At 44.6% G+C, this 19,595-nt stretch overlaps 1 non-coding gene and 1 pseudogene across 1 annotated transcript; both read right to left on the minus strand.

The window, feature by feature from the left end:
* Positions 1 to 8,747: 8,747 nt before the first annotated feature.
* Positions 8,748 to 8,845, minus strand: LOC138077273 (U6 spliceosomal RNA; annotated as a pseudogene).
* A 5,576-nt stretch (positions 8,846 to 14,421) lies between these two features.
* TRNAG-UCC (transfer RNA glycine (anticodon UCC)) lies at positions 14,422 to 14,494 on the minus strand. Its single transcript has one exon. It is a non-coding gene; the product is annotated as a tRNA-Gly (tRNA).
* Between the last annotated feature and the right edge of the window lie 5,101 nt (positions 14,495 to 19,595).

Genomic DNA, 19,595 nt, shown 5'->3' on the forward strand with positions numbered 1-19,595 from the left:
CACCACTCTAAGCATGGGCTTCCCTGGTGGCTCAGTGGTAAAGAATCCTCCTGCTAATGCAGGAGATGCAGGCTTCATCTCTGGGTTGGGAAGATCCCCAAGAGAAGGAAATGGCAACCCACTCCAGTATTCTTGCCTGGGAAATCCCATGGACAGAGGAACATGGCACAGTCCATTGTGTCCCAAAGAGTCAGCCATGACTTAGTGACTAATAACAACAGTAGCAGCTCGAACCACAGACCTCCTAACAGCAGACCTCTTGTGATGTGAGACAACTATCTTTGTTGTTCAAGCCACTGTGATCCTCAGTTTTGAGTACTTGCAACATACGTCTTAACTCAATCAGTTTCTAGGCAAAGTTAAGAATAACCTACAGGAGGCTACTAGGCATATTTGGAGTCTGAATTCCATGCCATCACAGTGTAGGGAAATAGCTGTTACCAAGAAAGAGGTATTTCAGTAACTGCTTAAGGTGGGCCAAAAGATGGGAGGGAAAGGTGAAGGCAGTTGCTGTTTTTGAGGAGAAATCTTGAAAATGAGAGAAAAGAATGAGAATCAATTTTATCATCTGATACTATAGCAGGATAGTCTGGATGATGAAAATGTGTGAGAATTCTTTTTTCAAAAAAAGAAAAAAATCTAAGTCAAAAAATTGCAGGAGCCACCAGCACCCGCTTTACACATTCAACAGCATTCATTGTTCTCACTCACTCCCTTTCCTGAAGGCTCTGTCTGCCAGTTGCTCTAGCCCAGAAGATGCTTCATCTCGGATCACATGCACTCATTCTGGCACCGAGGCTGGCTCCTGGTTACTGGAGCCTGGGTCCTTTTGACTTACAGTGGTGCTTGCTGCTAGTCAGCCTTTTGAGCTCCTCAGGATTCTGAAAACCACTTCAGTACAAGTTCTCACATCTGGAACGGGTTTCTGGGAAGTATCAAGAAATGCAAGAGACAGGGACTTCCTTGGTGGTCCAGTGGCTGGGACTTCGTGTTCCTAATGCAGGGGTTCCATCCCTGGTCAGGGAACTGGATCCCACAGGCCACAACTAAGAGTTTGCATGCTATAGCTAAAGATCCTGAGTGCCACAACTAAAGACCCAGTGCAGCCAAATAAATAAATTATTATTTAATAAATAAATAAATAATAAATGCAAGACACATACTATATCCTCTCTCTCTCCACTCTCATTCTCTCACTAACACTTGAGGAAATTAAAAGAACCTCTTGGTGTATAGTACATTGGCACATCAAAGTCCCCAAAGGAAAATATTTGAATTTCTCCCATGTATTTTCCTCTCCTGTTCTTTATGCTTCTCGATGAGAAGAAAGGTAGAGCTTACATTTTATGTCAACACAAAAGGCCTCCGTTTGTGTGCATTACTTATTAAAGTATTCAGCGATTCGATGTCAAGGTATGTATTATACATACTTTTTTTTTCCTAGGCCATTATCAGCTTTCTTACAACACTATTATTCTTCAGCCCAGCTAATGCTTCTGTCAAAGATTTAGCAACAAGCATGGAAAATGTCAAACAGTGGGGAAGAAACCTAGCTGTTTTCACAACCGCACAAAAAGCGCAAGTTGTCTTTTATGGAAAAGCAGCATAATTCGAATGGCGACGGATGTTTTATCAGGGGACAGAGTAGTGGGATGCTGTATTTGTCTTTCTCTGCACACCTGAGTCCATCCCCTCTGAATAGGTTCCCTTTCTTCTCTTGCCAATATACTTAATGAAATAGGGGCTGTGTGGTTAGTGCCGCACCCTCTCCCCAGGTGGTATCTGGCTTGGAACACGACAGAAATCAGCCGAGAAAACTCAGTCCTGTTCTGTCTGCCGTGCAGTGTGATAAGATTTAAGGAGCACTAAAATGCTCCTCTGGAGAAAAATATTTTCCCAACCTGCTTACCGGGGTGCCTGAAATTACAACCCTTCTGCTTTAAGGCACTGAGAGCCTCCATTAAAATGCAAATATGTTAGGTGAGTTATTTTATCAAACTATCACATCTTAGCTTGAATTAGTTTATGACTTAATTCAAAATCCTGAAGGGATGGGACACAGTTCGGATGAGAGCAAAGACGCTACGGGAGTTCGGGATTTATAATGTGTGGCCCAGGGAGCAAGCCCGGGCCACCGGCACGAAGCAGGAGGGCAGAGTACATCTGAAGGCGCCAACAGTGAGGCCCCGCGTGAGCACACACGGGCGGGCGCTCTCAGCAGTCACATGTGGGCGAGAAGCTGCCGGCCTCAAATTTCAAAATGATAAACACAGGAGTCACTTTCAGAGAGAAAGGATGTGTGGACGCAGGGGGAGCGGGGGTAAAGTTGGGCAGGACAGGTCCGCAGATTGGGATCGACATATATGCCTACCATGTGTGAGACAGAGAGCTAGTGAGAACCTGCTGGATGGCACAGGGAGCTCAGCTCGGCGCTGAGAACCCAGAGGGGTGGGACGAGGGGCCTGGGGGAGGGAGGTCCCCGAGGGAGGAGATGTATGTACACACACAGCTGTGATTCACTCTGTTGTGCAGAAACCAACACATTATAATGTAACTATCAGTTCAGCTCAGTCGTGTACGAGTCTTTGCGACCCCATGGACTGCAGCAGGCCAGGCCTCCCTGTCCATCACCAACTCGAACTCATGTCCACTGAGTCAGTGATGCCATCCAACCATCTTATCCTCTGTCATCCCCTTCTTCTCCCCAACCCTCAATCTTTCCCAGCATCAGGGTCTTTTTCAATGAGTCAGCTCTTTGCATCAGATGGCCAAAGTATTGGAGTTTCAGCTTCAGCATCAGTCCTTCCAGTGAACACCCAGGACTGAGCTCCTTTAGGATGACTGGTTGGATCTCCTTGACGTCCAAAGGACTCTCAAGAGTCTTCTCCAACACCACAGTTCAAAAGCATCAGTTCTTCAGTGCTCAGCTTTCTTTATAGTCCAACTCTCACATCCATACATGACCACTGGAAAAACCACAGCCTTGACTAGACGGACCTTTGCTGGCAAAACCAACTATACCCCAATTCAAAAAAGAAGCAGCGTCAATGTATATATGGCTTCATTCCTCCCCGCTTGGACTGGCATTCTTGGTTGGATTGCCTTATCATTTCTTCTCTGCCTGAATGTGCTCAGGCCTCTTACCCGCTCCCTCCCAGTGGTTTCAGAGGCTGCGTAAAGCCTATGGCAGACACTCCCTGTGCTTACAATACTTCCATTTCTCCCTCATCTGGCCCCCGTGAAGTTCATCACAGTCGTATGACCCACTGTGGTCAATGAAACATAAGCCAAAATGGAATGTGTCACTTCCAGACAGGAGCATTTCAAAACTGAATCACGGTTTTCCCATGATCCCTTCTCTTGCCAAGGTGAACTCTGAAGCACGGTGAACTTGAGGAAAGATGCTACAAGGTCAAAGCAGCCAAGAATGGTGGACACAGAAGACACCTACCTGCTGAGACCTGAAGATGACTATAATTAAGTAGGAATAAGTTCCTATTGTATAAACCACTGATATTCTGGTGTTATTACTTCAACAAAACTTAGCCTACCCTGGCTGATCCATACTCCACAAATAGCACCTCAGGAAATCTCATCTGACTTTCTCTATTACCATATATTCATTATTCAATAACTATTTATTGAGCACCTACTATGTGCCAGATAATATTATAGGTGCCCAGGATTTAGTAGTAACAGTAAAGTTACCAACAGTAAAGGACCAAGTAAAGTCCTTGGACTCATGAAGGTTATATTTTAGTGAAAGATTATAAATAAGTTTGTTAGGAATAAGTTTGGCTGAGCATAGCAGAAAACCAACTGAAGCAAATCAGAGGTCTAGTTTCCCTCACGTAACATAAGATTGCATGCTAAGTCACTTCATTCACGTCTGACTCTTTGTGGCCCTATGCACTGTAGCCCTCCAGCCTCCTCACTCATGGGATTCTCCCAGCAAGAATGCTGGAGTAAGTTGCCAGGCCCTCCTCCAGGGGATCTTCTCGACTCAGGGAGCAAACCCACATCTCCTGCACTGGCAGGTGGGTTCTTTACCACCAGCACTACTTGTCATGTTGTTATGTTAGCTGCTCAGTTGTGTCTGACTCTTTGCAACCCCGTGGACTGTAGCCCACCAGGCTCCCATCCATGGAATTCTCCAGGCAAAAATACTGGAGTGGGTTGCCGTACCCTCCTCCAGGAAAGCTCTCAATTACATGTTATTATTTATCATCTTCCTGCCTTATTCAGGTCAAAACTCACTCTCTCCTAAAACCTCTCCTCCATACTCCAGCCTTCATTTGTCTACTTTCTCAAACTCGTCTTTTAGTTACTATTCATAACATATGATCTGCATCTTACAACATGCCGCTCTATTCTCTAATTGTTGGTATCGCTCAATCTGGCACTTGAATCCACACTAATTGCTGTATGCTAATATATAAAATCATGTCTCGTCCTAATTCTTCTCGCATGTGCCTGAACTCTTCTCTCCAACTATATATACTAGGAGACACCCCCCCCATATGCCAATTTATACCTCTCTCACATCTTCACAGTAGACAGGGTGGTGCTGGACACACAATAAAGATGCTGTAAGTACTAGGATCCTTTCAGAGGGAGAACTCTAGAAATCCTCTGCATTGAGGACCCAAACAGAAGTGGAAACAAGCTTCAGAATTGGAACTGACATATAAATCTCTAGTTAAACCAACTTTTCTCTGGGCAGGACCTATGCTATCCTGGGGAGAATACAGTCAGGTATTAGCTTCTAAAAGGTCTCCAAAATATTTTAAGAAATAGTCTGATTTATTCAAGATTAAAAACCCCAACAGTAACCTGAGCCTTAGGCCTCCTGGGCCAGCTGAGGTACCTGGCTCTCAAAAGATATGGGCTCCTTCAGATCATTAGCCCAGGGCCTCTCCAGCTAGAGAGAGAAAAACTTTAAGCAGACCTCTGAGCCTGCAGAGAAGTTACCCTGCCCTGAACCCACTATCCATGGCTTTGGGGGATTCCCTAAAATAACGAGGGCTTCGCAGGTGGCGCTAGTGGTGAAGAACCCACCTGCCAACACAGGAGACCTAAGAGATGTGGTTCAACCCCTGGGTGGGGAAGATCCTCTGGAGGAGGACACAGCAACCCACTCCAGCATTCTTGCCTGGAGAATCCCATGGACAGAGGAGCCTGGCGGGCTACAGTCCAAAGGCTTGCGAAGAGTCGGACACGACTGAAGCAACTGAGCACACGCACTAGGATGAAGAAATGGCCACACCCAGAACCACTGGGATCTCTACCATGTAGAGCAGACTGGTTTGCCCATCAGGCAGCCCCTTGGCACATCCTCTTCATACAGCTAACACTGCTGAGGCGCAGTAGAGACCAGGATAGAGAGCCAGAGTCAGCAGCCAGACCGCCAGAATCCAAACCCCAGCTCGGCCACTCACTCCCTGTGTGGCTTCGAGCTGCTTGACCCAATCTGTGCTTGTTTCTTCATCTGGCAAGTGGTACCTATAACAGCCTCTAAGTCTTCTGGTGGTTATAAGCATTAAAAGGTTTTAACTTGTTACAGTGTTCAGAACAATGCCTGGTTGTAAACATTATGCAAGTGTTTGTTAAATAATTCTTAATTGTACTTATTTATGTGTGTACATATGTATGTGCATTGAGCATTTCTAGGAAATTTCTAGGAACTGGGAAAACAAAGATGAACAGAACTCAGGCTTTCCTCTTGCGAAACTCAGTTTATTGAATAGATTTAACAGGAGAGATATTAGCAAAGTGCTGGGAAACACAGAGGAAGGGGTGACTGACTCTGTTGCAAGGAGAGGGGGGGGTGCCCAACAGGAAAGGCTACCCAAAGCTGGAATTTGAAACTGAGTTAAGATTCAAGGCATAGAATTCAAGGACATAGAATAGTCCAGACTGCTGCTGCTGCTGCTAAGTCACTTCAGTCATGTTCAACTCTGTGCGACCCCAGAGATGGCAGCCCACCAGGCTCCGCCGTCCCCGGGATTCTCCAGGCAAGAACACTGGAGTAAATTGCCATTTCCTTCTCCAAAGCATGAAAGTGAAAAGTGAAAGTGAAGTCGCTCAGTCGTGTCTGACTCTCTGCGACCCTCTGGACTGCAGCCTACCAGGCTCCTCCGTCCATAGGATTTTCCAGGCAAGAGTACCAGAGTGTGTTGCCATTGCCTTCTCCGAATAGTCCAGACAGCAGTGATGAAAAACGGTAAAAGACGGTGGGCCAAGGAGGCAGGAGCCAATCCCAGAGCAAAGACACCTGCAGCCAATCTCGCACAACTGGAGGCCCTTCCGGAGTTTACAGCTTGAGTAACGCAGCCAGTCTGTACTCCCAAAACCATCATTTTCACATTAATATGAAGAATGGAGTGGAGCAGGAGGAGAATAGAGAAAGGGACAGCAACTGGAAGGAGCCAGAGGAGAAATAATGAGGCCAGAGCTGGTACAGGTGCAACGAGGTAAGAGGAAAGAAATAGCAATCTCAGGGCGCACGACGGAGCACACGTGTGAAGGCCTGTTTGGGATGGGAGAGAGAAGGAAGGCTTAAGGGGTTACTCCCAGCTGGCCAACTCTGATGCCAGGATGGAGGAGGTGCTATCAGCTGAGAGAGGAATGCAGGGGACAGAAGAGACCTGGGGGGAGGAGAACATAATAAATGCCATTTATAAGGATTTGGAGGCATCCATAATGCCCACCGTGTGTGACTGAGTGTGTGTGTGTGTGTTAGTCGTGCAGTCGTGTAGGCTCTGTTTCCCTGGGGACGGTAGCCCACCAGGCTCCTCTATCCCACGAATTCTCCAGGCAAGAATACTGGAATGGGTTGCCATTTCCCTCCTCCAACAGGCAGCTAGAAGCCCAGGTCCAGAGTTGAGCAGCGAAATCACAAACGGAGATAAAGAGCTGGGTGAGTACCCCTGCACGCAGGTCCAGGTTAGAATCAAGGCTGTAAGTAGTAAGGTGGCCAAAGGAGAGAGACCAGACTAGGGAAAGAGCCGGGACAGAAGTAGCCTTAACTTTTTAATATGGGCTCAGTGATCAAAAGCAAGAGGAGAGACAGGGAGCATGAGAAAGGGGTATAGAAGCTGAGTCTCACAAGACCTTGCAAAGATATGACACCACCCTGGTGCTGACATCACAAACCCGTCTGACCTCACGTGCACTGAACAGAAGGTGTCTGTGCTGGTCACCGTCCACTCCTGGGTCCATCGGCTGCCCTTCCCGGTTCAGTCTGACTCTGACAAACTACATTTCTCAGGCTCCCTTTGCCAGCTGGCTTCCTGTTCATTTCTGGCAAAGAGAGGCACCCAGGCGGAGACTGGGAAGAGGAGGACAGTAAACTTCAGGTTGTCCTCTTCACTTTTCTAGTCCACCCCGGACCCCAGTTCTGCCTTCTGGGGCTTTTCAGCAGATCTGTGCTGCTGGTTCCCTCAGGTCTGGGAACATTCCCTCCTATTTCTTCAGTCCCTCCAGCTGTGTGTGGGCGGGGAGGAGCAGCTTGCTGCTGTTGCTCATCTCTATGTCATCTCACCAGCCCACTTGGGTTTTCAGTGCTTTCAGCACCTCCTAACTAGTTCCCGAATGGATTCCCGCTATAGAAATCACTGGTGCAGGCTCTTCACTTCTTGCGGATCCCTGATTGATAAACACATACTGATAATACACGATTTTCTCTCCCCGTAACTTATTTTGGGCTTCAGAATCCTATTCAGGCTGGGATTATCCAAACTGATATTAACAGAGCCTTCAATTTAAAAATTACAGGGGAAAGTAATTTCAAAAGAGGCAATAGATGAAGATAAAAGCTGAAATAAATACATTGTAAAACATAAAGCTGTAGAATGATAAATTAGTTCAAATGTTGGCTTTTTGATAAGACTACTAAAATAAACAAACCTCTGACAAATATAATTAAGGGGAACATTTTTAATTAGAAATGAGAAAGGAGATAGGACAAAATACAGAAAATAGATTTTTTTTCTCTAAACCCAAAGAGAATGTTATGCACACTTGTAGGCAAATAAGCTGAAATGTTCCATAAAATGAATAATTTCTAGAAAGATATAGATTACTAAAAATAACTTGAGAAATATAAATCAGAACAGAATAATAAGGAAGAAATTGAAGAAATTATTTGATAACAACCAAAAAATGCAGCTTGTCCCAATGTTTCCACCAGAACAATTTTCATTCTTTTAAGAAACAGATGGTTTCGATGTTGTATAAAACATCCAGAATGCCAAAAGAGGTAAGACTATGTTAATGTCCATTAAGCAAGCATGATCTTCTTCCTAAACTCTGATAATAATAAAACACACAAAAAGAAAATTATAAGCACATATCACAAGTGAGGGGCTTCCCTGGTGGCTCAGTGGTAAAGAATCTGTCTGCCAATGCAAGAGACACAGGTTCAATCCCTGGCTCGAGAAGCAAATGGCAACCCACTCCAGTATTCTGGCCTGGGAAATCCTATGGACAAAGGAGCCTAGCAGGGCTACAGTCCATGGGGGTCGCAGAGTTCAACTGAGCACACAATCACACATCATAGGTAAATATGGATATGAAAAGCTTAAACAAAATTCTCCCTAGGAAGCTTGTTCTACCATAATGCTTTAGAGGGAAAAACATGTTGGGTTTTTGGTAGGGTTTTTTGGTAACAGCCTCACTGAGATTTAATTCTTATGCCATTTGTTGTTGTTGTTCAGCCTCTAAGTCATGTCTGAATCTTTGCCACAAAAAATATAAAATACTTTATGAATTCATCCTTGCACGGGGGCCACTCTACTCTTCTCTGTGCAGTTCCCATTTTAGTAGATGTCCTGCTGAAGAGAGCACAGGGGATGACCACTTTATAAGTTATGTTGAAAGAAATTATGATAGACGGTCACTTTGTACATTATAGAAATAAACGACCATTGGACAGAACTAGTATAACTAAAATCAAACGGCAAATACTAGAGAAAATCTTTGCAGCAAATCTTCGTGCCTATGTTGTGCTTATTATTATCAATATGCTTGCTTATACATATTGATACCAAAACATGAAGTCCCCAATAAACTAGCAGAGAAGTGGATAAGACAATTCATAAAAACAGAGATACTGCTAGTAAACACGCATGTGGGAAAAATTCCCACTTTGTAATCAAAGAAATGCCCTCTCCAACAATGTGTCTTACACTCATATCCTTAGAGGAACTTCAGAAACTATCCAAATTACAACACTGTGGTAAAGCAGTCGCCGCACACACTGTGGGTATTCATATAAATTGGTATCACCTCTGGGCAGTACATATCACGAACCATCTTAAAATTCCATAATATCCCTTTATCCTAAGGAACTTTCAAAGAATAAAAATTACAACTATACAGGGGACTTCCCTAGGAGTCCAGTGGTTAAAACTCCATGCTTCCAAGGCAGGGGACATAGGTTCCACCCCTGGTTAGGGGGCTAATATCCATGTGCCACGTGACAAAAAAAAAAAATAAAACTATATGAGATAGTCACTGCAATGTTATGTCTAGCAACTAAAACAAATAAATAAAAGGCCATTTAAATCCAACAACAGGAAGATTATTAATGAAGGGATATAAATTATTGTTTAGAACTATAATAAAGCCTACAGTTTATCAAGCACCTTCACATATACAACTCCTTTCAGTTCTCAATGATCCCAGGATGTAGCAAGGAATCACTATCCAAGACTCAGAAACATTTAAGTGATTTGCACAAAAATCTCACAAATTTTGTGGCTCTCAAACACCTGCTACCAAATTCCAGACTTTCTTGATGTTAAAATAGGTGGTTGTGAATATCTGCTCTGAGCCTCAGCTTCCTCATCTAGAAAACAAGACTAATCAGAATACCTAAATAGTGGTTATGAGAATCCAGTGAAACTTTTAAGTGGCCGTCAGCTCTTAGCAGAGGGTATGGTTCACAGCAGCACTCTGTGTTTTAAGAATAGTGATCATACAAAGTTTTATCAATTCAATATACCTTCAGCAATATAAACATGTCTGCAAGTCGATGAGGACCAGAAAGAGGAAGGAATAATGAAAATGTATGCTGCATGAGTAAGGCGAGAGCAAAAGAACCTTCTCCCTTTCTGGAATTAATTTGGCTTTAGTACAGTAAGTAGAAATCTGGGGGGAAACACAATTAGAATATGCAAAGTTCTCCTAAAAGGGACTGGTTTCTCTGGGGAAGCCTCATATTAAATCTGGGATCACTGCTTCTGGGATACTTTGAAATAATAAACTCAATACAGTATACTAACGCATATATATGGAATTTAGAAAGATGGTAACAATAACCCTGTATGAGAGACAGCAAAAGAGACACAGATGTATATAGAACAGTCTTTTGGACTCTGTGGGAGAGGGAGAGGGTGGGATGATTTGGGAGAATGGCATTGAAACATGTATATCATATATGAAATGAATGACCAGTCCAGGTTTGATGCATGATACTGGATGCTTGGGGCTGGTGCACTGAGACAACCCAGAGAAGATAGTACAGGGAGGGGGGAAAGAGGAGGGAGAGGGGTTCAGGATGGGGAACACATGTAAACCTGTGGCGGATTCCTGTTGATGTATGGCAAAACCAATACAATATTGTAAAGTAATTAACCTCCAATTAAAATAAGTTTATATTTTTAAAAAAAATTTAAAAATAAATTCAGCATACGCGCTCCCTGGAGACATCTTGTGTTGTGGGGAACCGGCCAGTGGAGGGCGCTATTTCACTTGCCCAAGGAACCGAGAAGGCATTTATTGGCCTCAATAATATACTGGGCTTCCCCCCTGGTAGCTCAGCTGGGAAAAGAATCCACCTGCAATGCAGGAGATCCTGGTTCGATTCCTGTGTGGGGAAGTTTGCCTGGAGAAGGGATAGGCTACCCACTCCAGTACTCTTGGGCTTCCCTGATGGCTCAGACGGTAAAGAATCCGCCTGCAATGCGGGAGACCTGGGTTCAGCCCCTGGGATGGAAAGATCCTCTGGAGAAAGGAAATGGCAACCCACTCCAGTATTCTTGCCTGGAGAATCCCATGGACAGAGGAGCCTGATGGGCTATAGCCCATGGTGTTGCAAACAGACATAACGGAGGGACAAAGCACAGTGCGGCAATAATATTCCAGAGCTTGTTGCTCAGTCTTCCTTAGAGATCACTCCTTTTCTTTTTCCCTCCATCTTAAAACTGAGACTCAGAAGCTTCTCAAGCAAATCTCCAGGTAGTCGGTAAATAGATCCAGGTCTGCTCCCAATGAACAGCAACATTTCAGGTGAGACGCTCTGCGGTGAAGAAGTTCATCTGCAGAACCAAGGAAAGCATGGTTACTTCTCCCTTTGGTCATGTGATTAGAATCTACACCATCTGTGTTCAGCAAAGACTTAGCAGGTGTTAGCTCCCCAGGGTTTTTAAACCTACAAACTGGGAACAACTCAAACCATGGAAGAGACAGGCCTTCAGAGTAACAAGGGGAGACGTTACAGGATTCCTTGGCTTTCCCTCCCAAAAGTCAGCAAGGCCTGAAAAATCTCCACTACAAGGGCATAGGGAGAAAGCAACTCCAGTCTCGGTGCCTGCACTGTGACAGGCTTGTGAAGGACAAGTGGGCATCGGTATAGATGAGGCACAGAAATGAAGTTGATCCAGGCTGAGGTCTCAAGCTTGAATCATGAGCAACTGCCTACATGAGTCAGAACTTAGGCAGTTGGTATTTGAGCTCCAATAAAGGAAGTGACAAGTTCAGCAAAGGATATGAATTCAGAAGAGAAATGTCAGGGGATGACACAGAACCCAGCACGACCAGAGCCTGAATCACACTGAGCTCAGACTCAGGTCCAAACTCCCTCCTATTTGGGATCTCAAATTAACATTAACAGGCATCCCAAGTTTAATACGTCAGACACCAAGCTCCAAGTCTTCGCCCTCACCTGCTCTGCCCACACCCTTCCTGTCTCAGGTAACAGCAATACCAACCTCTCAAGTCCTCAGCTGGAGCCTCACTACATCCTCTCTTTCATATCTCACACCCAATCCATCAGAAGATCCCAAGGGCTTTCGTGTCTTTTAGACATTACCCAGGCTTCCCTGGTGGCTCGGTGGTAAAGAATCTGCCTGCCAATGCAGGAGACATGGGTTCGATCCCTGGTCTGGGAAGATCCCACCGGCCAGGGAGCAACTCAGCCCAAGAGCCACAACCACTGAGCCTGCGCTGTAGAGCCCATGCTCAGCAACAAGGGAAGCTGCCACAATAAGAAACATCTGCACCGCAACTGGAGAAAGCCAATGTGAAGCAGCAAAGACCGAATGCAGCCAAAAATAAATGAATTAATTCAAAGTTTTAAAAGACATGCCCAAATTCCTCCTCTTCTCATCACCCCTGCCCAGTTCAAACCATCATCATCTTTTATTGGTCTTCTTGTTGCAGCCTCTTAACTGGTCTCCCCACTTCCACCTTTGCCTACCATTCACTGTCTTCTCAACACAGCAGCCAGAGGAATCCTCTTAAAATCAAAGTTGGAAGACAACCTTAAAGAACAAGCCCATCAAAGAACTAATAAATTGGTTTTCATCAAAATTAACTGTTCTCTTCAGGAGAGTACTACAACATGAATGAATCTTGGTAAATGAAATAAGCCCATCACAAATAGACAAAATACTGCATTATTCCACAGCTAAGAGACACCTATAGTCGTCAGAAAGTAGAATGCTGGTTGCCAGGGGCTGAAGAGGAGAGGAGAATGCAGTTTTTGCTTAATGGGTAGAAAGTTTTTATTTTGCATGGCGAGGCTGGTCACGCAACAATGAGAATGGTCTTAATATTAATGAACTGTACACTTAAAAATGATAAAAATAAATAAAAATGGTTAAGATGATAGATTTTACATTATATCTATTTCACCTTAATTTAATTCTCAAATTGCACATTTTAAATATGTACTGTTTACTGTTACAACTCAGCAAAGCTGTTTTAATGTTTTAATTACATTTTTAAAAACTAAGAGGTTCCCTGATAGCTCAGTTGGTAAAGAATCTGCCTGCAATGCAGGAGACCCCGGTTCAATTCTAGGGTCAGGAAGATCCACTGGAGAAGGGAAAGGCTACCCACTCCTGTGTTCTGGCCTGGAGAATTCCCAGAACTATACAGACCATGGGGTCACAAAGAGTCAGACACAACTGAGTAACTTTCACTTTCACATCCAAGTAGAATCATATCCCTCCTTGGCTACATACATAGGCTCCATAGGCTTCCCATCTTTTTCAGAGAAAAAGCCGAAGTTCTTGGAATGACCTATGAGGCCCTACGTGGTCTGATTCTGAAACCAGCATGCCCTCCTTGCCATCTCTCTCCCACTCACCCCACTCCAGCCTCACTGGCCTCTTTGCTGTTTCTCAAACACATCAGATGGCCTCTGGGGGCATTTGCGCATCTTTCTGCTTTGCCTAGAAAGCTTTTCCCCCAGGTAATTCTGTGGCTCACTTCCTTGCCTCTTCCAAATCTTTACACAAATGTCACCCTCTCAAAAGGGGCCGTTCCTGATGTGGGATGTAAAACCGAAATGCTTCCCCACTTCATGAGTCCCTCCCTCATCTGCTTTTTTACCTACATAGCATTTATCGTGGTCTAAGCTTTTGAACTGTGGTGTTGGAGAAGACTCTTGAGAGTCCCTTGGACTGCAAGGAGATCCAACCAGTCCATCCTAAAGGAGATCAGTCCTGGGTGTTCTTTGGAAGGACTGATGCTGAAGCTGAAACTCCAATACTTTGGCCACCTCATGCGAAGAGTGGACTCACTGGAAAAGACCCTGATGCTGGGAGGGACTAGGGGCAGGAGAAGGGGACAACAGAGGATGAGATGGCTGGATGGCATCACCAACTTGATGGACATGAGTTTGGGTAAACTCTGGGAGTTGGTGATGGACAGGGAGGCCTGGCGTGCTGCGATTCATGGGGTCTCAAAGAGTCAGACACGACTGAGCAACTGAACTGAACTGAATATACCACATTTTATTATTTGTCTGTGTTTCTAACCACTAGAATTAAACTCAGAAATACAGGAATCTTTTTGCTTTGTTCATTAATTATATCCCCAGCAACAGGTACAGTGCCTGGCAGATAGGAGGTGCTTCATAAATATTTGTTGAATAAAGAAATGAGTGAGTGAATGAATAAGGAAAGAACATTATGTGACCGTGACAACCAGAGGGATCCTTTATGAAGATACTCCAGTCCAGTCTGTATAGTCACATTATCAATCAAGCTTTTCCTTCAAAGTGCTCTGATACGACATCATCAGTATTCCCTTTCTAACATTATCAGGGGGGGCTCAAGATCACATGGGCCATGAATGGCACAGCCAGTATTTTGGGGGTAGGGTCGCCTCCCTCAGCATATGGGATCTTAGTTCCCCGACCAGAGATCGAACCTGCGACCCCTGCGTTGGAAGCACAGAGTCTTAACCACTGGACCATCAGAGAAATCCCAGAGCCAGCATTTAAACCGAGAATTTGTCATCAGCTACCAAGTCTCACCATGCCACCCTGAGCACCTAAATTTTTTTCAACTTTCATATCCTTTCATTTCATTCATAATGGCATTGCTGACAGACCCTAGTTCAGCAGTTAACCCTCGTGCCATAAATTTCTATTTGTCACCTCCAAAACTCAGTATTTTAGAAGGCTACCCTTCTGGTTTTTAAATGGAAATTGATGACACCATATGCAGGAGCACAGGAGCCCCAAACTCGCCATCTACCTGGAAGCAAAAATAGAAAAGGCAGATGTACTTAGAAATGCAAGCCCTCCCCACTGGAGATCTAGATCTTATCCCCCATCACCGGCCCAGGTACTCTGCACACTTGGGAGGTCCAGGGTTTGGTTTAGCAGCCAGGATGTACAAAGAGGTACAGCTGGAGCCACCCATGCGAAGACAGTATCTTCCCCTCACCACTCAAGGTGGCCTGACACCTCTGAGCATCCAGAAAAGAACACAAACAAACAGATTTTTATGAGGGCTGTAACCCAATTGACAAAGGCGAGCTCTCTCAGCCTGGAAATGTCCCTGCTCTGAACCAGTTGCCTTGCCAACAAGCCACATGTTTCCACTCTGCAGAATCCAATTTCTGAGCAATGTGACAGTGACAGGTCCAGAGACATGACACACAATTCCAAGGTGCCTTTGAACACCTGCTGAAATAGCTAAGAACAATGTGTGTCCCTGGATGTACTTAGAAACATGGGAAGTGTGCTGGGCAAAGGCAGGTCACACCCAGCTTATGCAACCTACCCTGCCCATCCCAGAATTTTACAAACTGCAGATAAACATGTAGTGGCCCTTTATCACCCTTTATCACCATCATCATTATAATCTTTGTAAATACTTGTACTTACACTCTGGGACTAATACTTGTATTACACTCTGGGACTTACTTTTTTAATATATTGAGTTATTTAATGGTCACGACAACACAATGAGGTAGCTACTATTAGTATTCCATTTCAGATGAGAAAATAGAGACATAGAAAAGGTAAGTAATTTACCCTAATTTACATAGTGTGAGAAAGGGAGAGCCAGGATTAGAACCCAGTCTGCCTCCAGAATCCATCTCCTTAAACATTTGGCTGTACTATCAATCTCCAACATTGCCTAAATGGTAATGTTAATTGTTCTAGCTGTCATTACTATACAACAAACACCCCAAGCTTCACAAAGTAAAACATCCATTTTATTATGTGAGTCAGGAATTTGCACAGGAAATCGCAGGGGGCAGGGCAGTGGGGCAGTGCAGGCGGGGAGGGGGCATGGACAGCGTGTCTCTAGCCACAAAGTCTCTCTGGGTCATCAGCTAAAGAGATCTGAAGCTAAGAGTGATCAACAGCTGGGGATCAATATCATCTGAAGGCATCTTCACGTCTGACAGGTAATGCTTGAGATCCTCTGGGACCTCAGATGAGTCTCTCAGCACCTACACGCAGCCTTTCCATGCAGCCTGGGCTTCCTATCAGCATGATGGCTAGGAGAGAAAGTAGAGCTGTCTGCTTTTTAAGACCAAGACCCTGAAACTGGCACCATTTCAATTCCACCATACTCTACTGGGCAGGAAGTCACAAAATCCATGTTGAAGGGGAGGGGACACAGACCCTAGCCCTCAAAGAATCATGGAGTTTTTTTTTTTAACTATCAGTGAGATCATTAGTCCAACCTGTCCAAGTTCAGGCTGAAGAGCTGAAGCTCAGAGAAGTCAGGTGACGTGTCCATGAGCACATAACCTACAAGCGCGAGTGGCAGACGGGACCCTGGGGCCTTGGGCCTTGTCTTCTGCTCTAGGCCGCTGCTTCTCACCTGGCTGCACCTTGGAGTCACCTGGGACACTTTTAGAAATGATCGTGCCTAGGTCTCATCTACAAAGCTCCTAATTCGTTTGAAGTACAACTTATTTGGAAGGTGTGGAAATGTGTAAAAAGCTCCCTGAGGATCTGTAATGTGCAGTAGTGAGAGTCACACTCTGTGCACCCAAGACGGTTCTGTGCAGGTGACAAGGGACAGTGTTTCATCATGGCTCAGCATTTGCAGAGGTCCCAGCCTGCCACAGGAACAAGCCCGCAGGAACAGATGTCTGACACCTTCACCTGGATCACAGACTCCATCCTGAACCATTCTCGTTTTTGAGATGCTTCTCCTTGGCCCTTTCCCTTCCTCACCTCCCAGGTGCCCCTCAGAAACCAGCCTTCTTTAACACTCAACTTTTCAACATGAGTCAAGTCCACCTCTTGGCTGTGCTGTGTTAGTCCTTTGGTCTTCTCCAACTCTTTGTGACAACCTGGACAGGCCACCAGGCTCCTCAGTCCATAGGGATTCTCCAGGCAAGAATACTAGAGTGGGTTGCCATGCCCTCCTCCAGGGGATCTTCCCAACCCAGGGATCGAAGCCAAGTCTCCCATATTGCAGGTGGATTTTTTTACCCCTGAGCCACCAGGGAAGCCCACCTCTTGGCTATGATCTGTCAACTCTAGGAATTCAGTTCTAGCTTTGGGACCCAACAGTGGTAACCCAAAGGCCAGGTTCTCTTGCTCAATCCACCCTGCCCCCTGGATGACCATAAAGCCCGTATTTGGAGCCCCTTCCAGCTTCAAATATGCCTTCCTTCCTCCTATTGAGCCATATAGCATTGCAGTAAAAGTGCTGCCTGAATCATCCTTTAAAAGGTTGATTCTGTCAAACCACTGGTCAATTTGCTGGGAAACAAAAACTATCAGCTTGAATATTTCACTGAAATAATTGGCCAGTTGCATCATATGTCATGCATTATAACAAACTGGCCAGAAGCACTGGCCTAAACAAATATTTTCAGTGTTTCTTTTCAGACTTATATTCTCATGAGGCTGAATTTTAAAAGAACATACCAGTGGAGAAAGAGCCTTTCTGATACTGCAATTCTCCTGGATTTAGTGATTTATACTAGGTCAGGACACAATCTCTACAGTTTTATCATGTGTACATATCTCCTGAGAATAATTTCATAAAATATATTTACTCTTCACTTTACACAAAGATGAACCTTGCTAAACTTCCCAGGCAATTCTTTTTTGTAAATTGAACCGTATTGTAAATGTTCCAAAGAAGAGGCATTTAAAGGGACTCTTTGTCAAGGATCATTATAGCACTATCTCTAACTTTGTGTTTGCTTGAAATTTTCCATAATAAGATTAAAAAGGAAGGCAGAGAGAGAGAGGAAGGGAAGAAGGGAGTTAGAGAAGGAGGGAGGAGGGCTGGCCAATCTCTGGGGATTCTCTGCTGAAGCAAAACATTTCTATGCAAGATAATGCAAATAACACCCTCTCTGCCCAAAGAAACAAACCAAAAAAACCTGCATTTATTTATTTCTGTGTGTAGGTATATGTGTGTCTTCAAGTTGTATATATCAACATATATGACATACATACGACTGATATATATAGTATATATCATGTATGTTTTATAAATTCAAATTTCTTTAGTCTAAAACCTAAAATAGTAATTTATATATATATATATATATATATATATATATATATATATATATATATTCCCCCCCCCCCCCCGGCTGTCCTGGGTCTTCGTCACTGCCCTCAGGGCTTTCTCTTGCTGCAGCATGCATGGAGCTACTCTCTAGTTGAGCTGTACCAGCTTCTCATTTCTGTGGCTTCCCCTGGTGCACACCACAGGCTCTAGAGCACAGGCTCAGCAGTTGCAGGCTATGGGCTCAGCAGTTGCGGTGCACAGGCTTAGCTGCTCCATTGCATGTGGGCTCTTCCCTGACCAGAGATTGAACCTGTGTCTCTTGCATTGGCAAGCAAATTCTTAACCAGTGGACCACCAGAGAAGTCCTAAAATAATTATTCGTTTCAAGTATTCATTTCGACCAGTCTCCTTTTCTCTCTCCCTCTATTTAGGTCTCACTGCTGGGCAAGTGAGAGACTCACAACCATTCTGGCTTACCAGAGTTCTATCTGCTTTATATATGCATATAGCGTTAGACGGTAAAGAATCTGCCTGCAATGCAGGAGACCCAGGTTCGATCCCTGGGTCAGGAAGAGCCCCTGGAGAAGGGAATGACTACCCGTTCCAGTATTCTTGCCTGGGGAATTCCACGGACAGAGAAGCCTGACAGGCTACAGTCCATGGGATCACAAAGAGTCAGATTAGACTGAGTGACTAAGACTTTCACCTTTTTTTCATATACTGTAAGACATAGTCACTCTTTAGGTGGACAGAGTGACATCCCATGTAGCCTGCAATCACTTCTCCCACCTGCCCTTTCATCTGCCTTGTTTGTTCCTCTCTAAATTCCTAGTCCCACTCCAGTGCATGACACAGAGTTCATCAAGCCTTCCTCGATGCCCCATTCACTGACATGAACTCTGAAAAGCACTGGTTTGCAGATCAAAGTGCTTACGAGGCACTCACCCACATGGATTCTAAGGGATTTGACAGACAACAAGGAGAAGCCATTAGCAGCTCAAAGATGGTTTGGTGAGTACAGCCCCGGAAGAAGGAGCATGCGCAGTGTCAGAAACTAGGGCAAGACGGAGCCTCGGGAAGCCACAGAGAACAATCTTAAGGGCCCAGGTAACATCTCACACCTGCAGTTATGTTTTTATTTCTTTCTTTCTCTCTGCCGCACATAGCCTGGCAGAGACTTAAAAGCCCAGTCATCAAACTTCAACTGCAGACGACATGATTCCCCAAGTCCTCATCTTGGTTCCTGTGACGGGAATTCTTTCCATCAAGAGCATGAACCAAAGGTGATGCTACATCTTTGGCCCCTGAACATATTTTCCTCAGAATACACTTCAAAGAGAATCCAGGGCTCTTTTGGTGCTTGTATACCATTCAAAGGAGACACTGCTGATTTTCCAAATAGCATGTGAACTTGCCACAGTCTCTTAGTCTTTTTCTTCACATTTCTCCTTTCCACCAAATATTATCATGACTGGTATCATCACATCCTTCCTCCCATTCTTCAATATCAAAATAAGGAAACTTAAGAAAAAAGAAAGAAAGAAAGAAAGAAATCAGACAACAGGGACTTCCCTGGTT

This window comes from Capricornis sumatraensis, chromosome 3 (assembly GCF_032405125.1).
Source record: "Capricornis sumatraensis isolate serow.1 chromosome 3, serow.2, whole genome shotgun sequence".
Classification (NCBI taxonomy): Eukaryota; Metazoa; Chordata; class Mammalia; order Artiodactyla; family Bovidae; genus Capricornis; species Capricornis sumatraensis.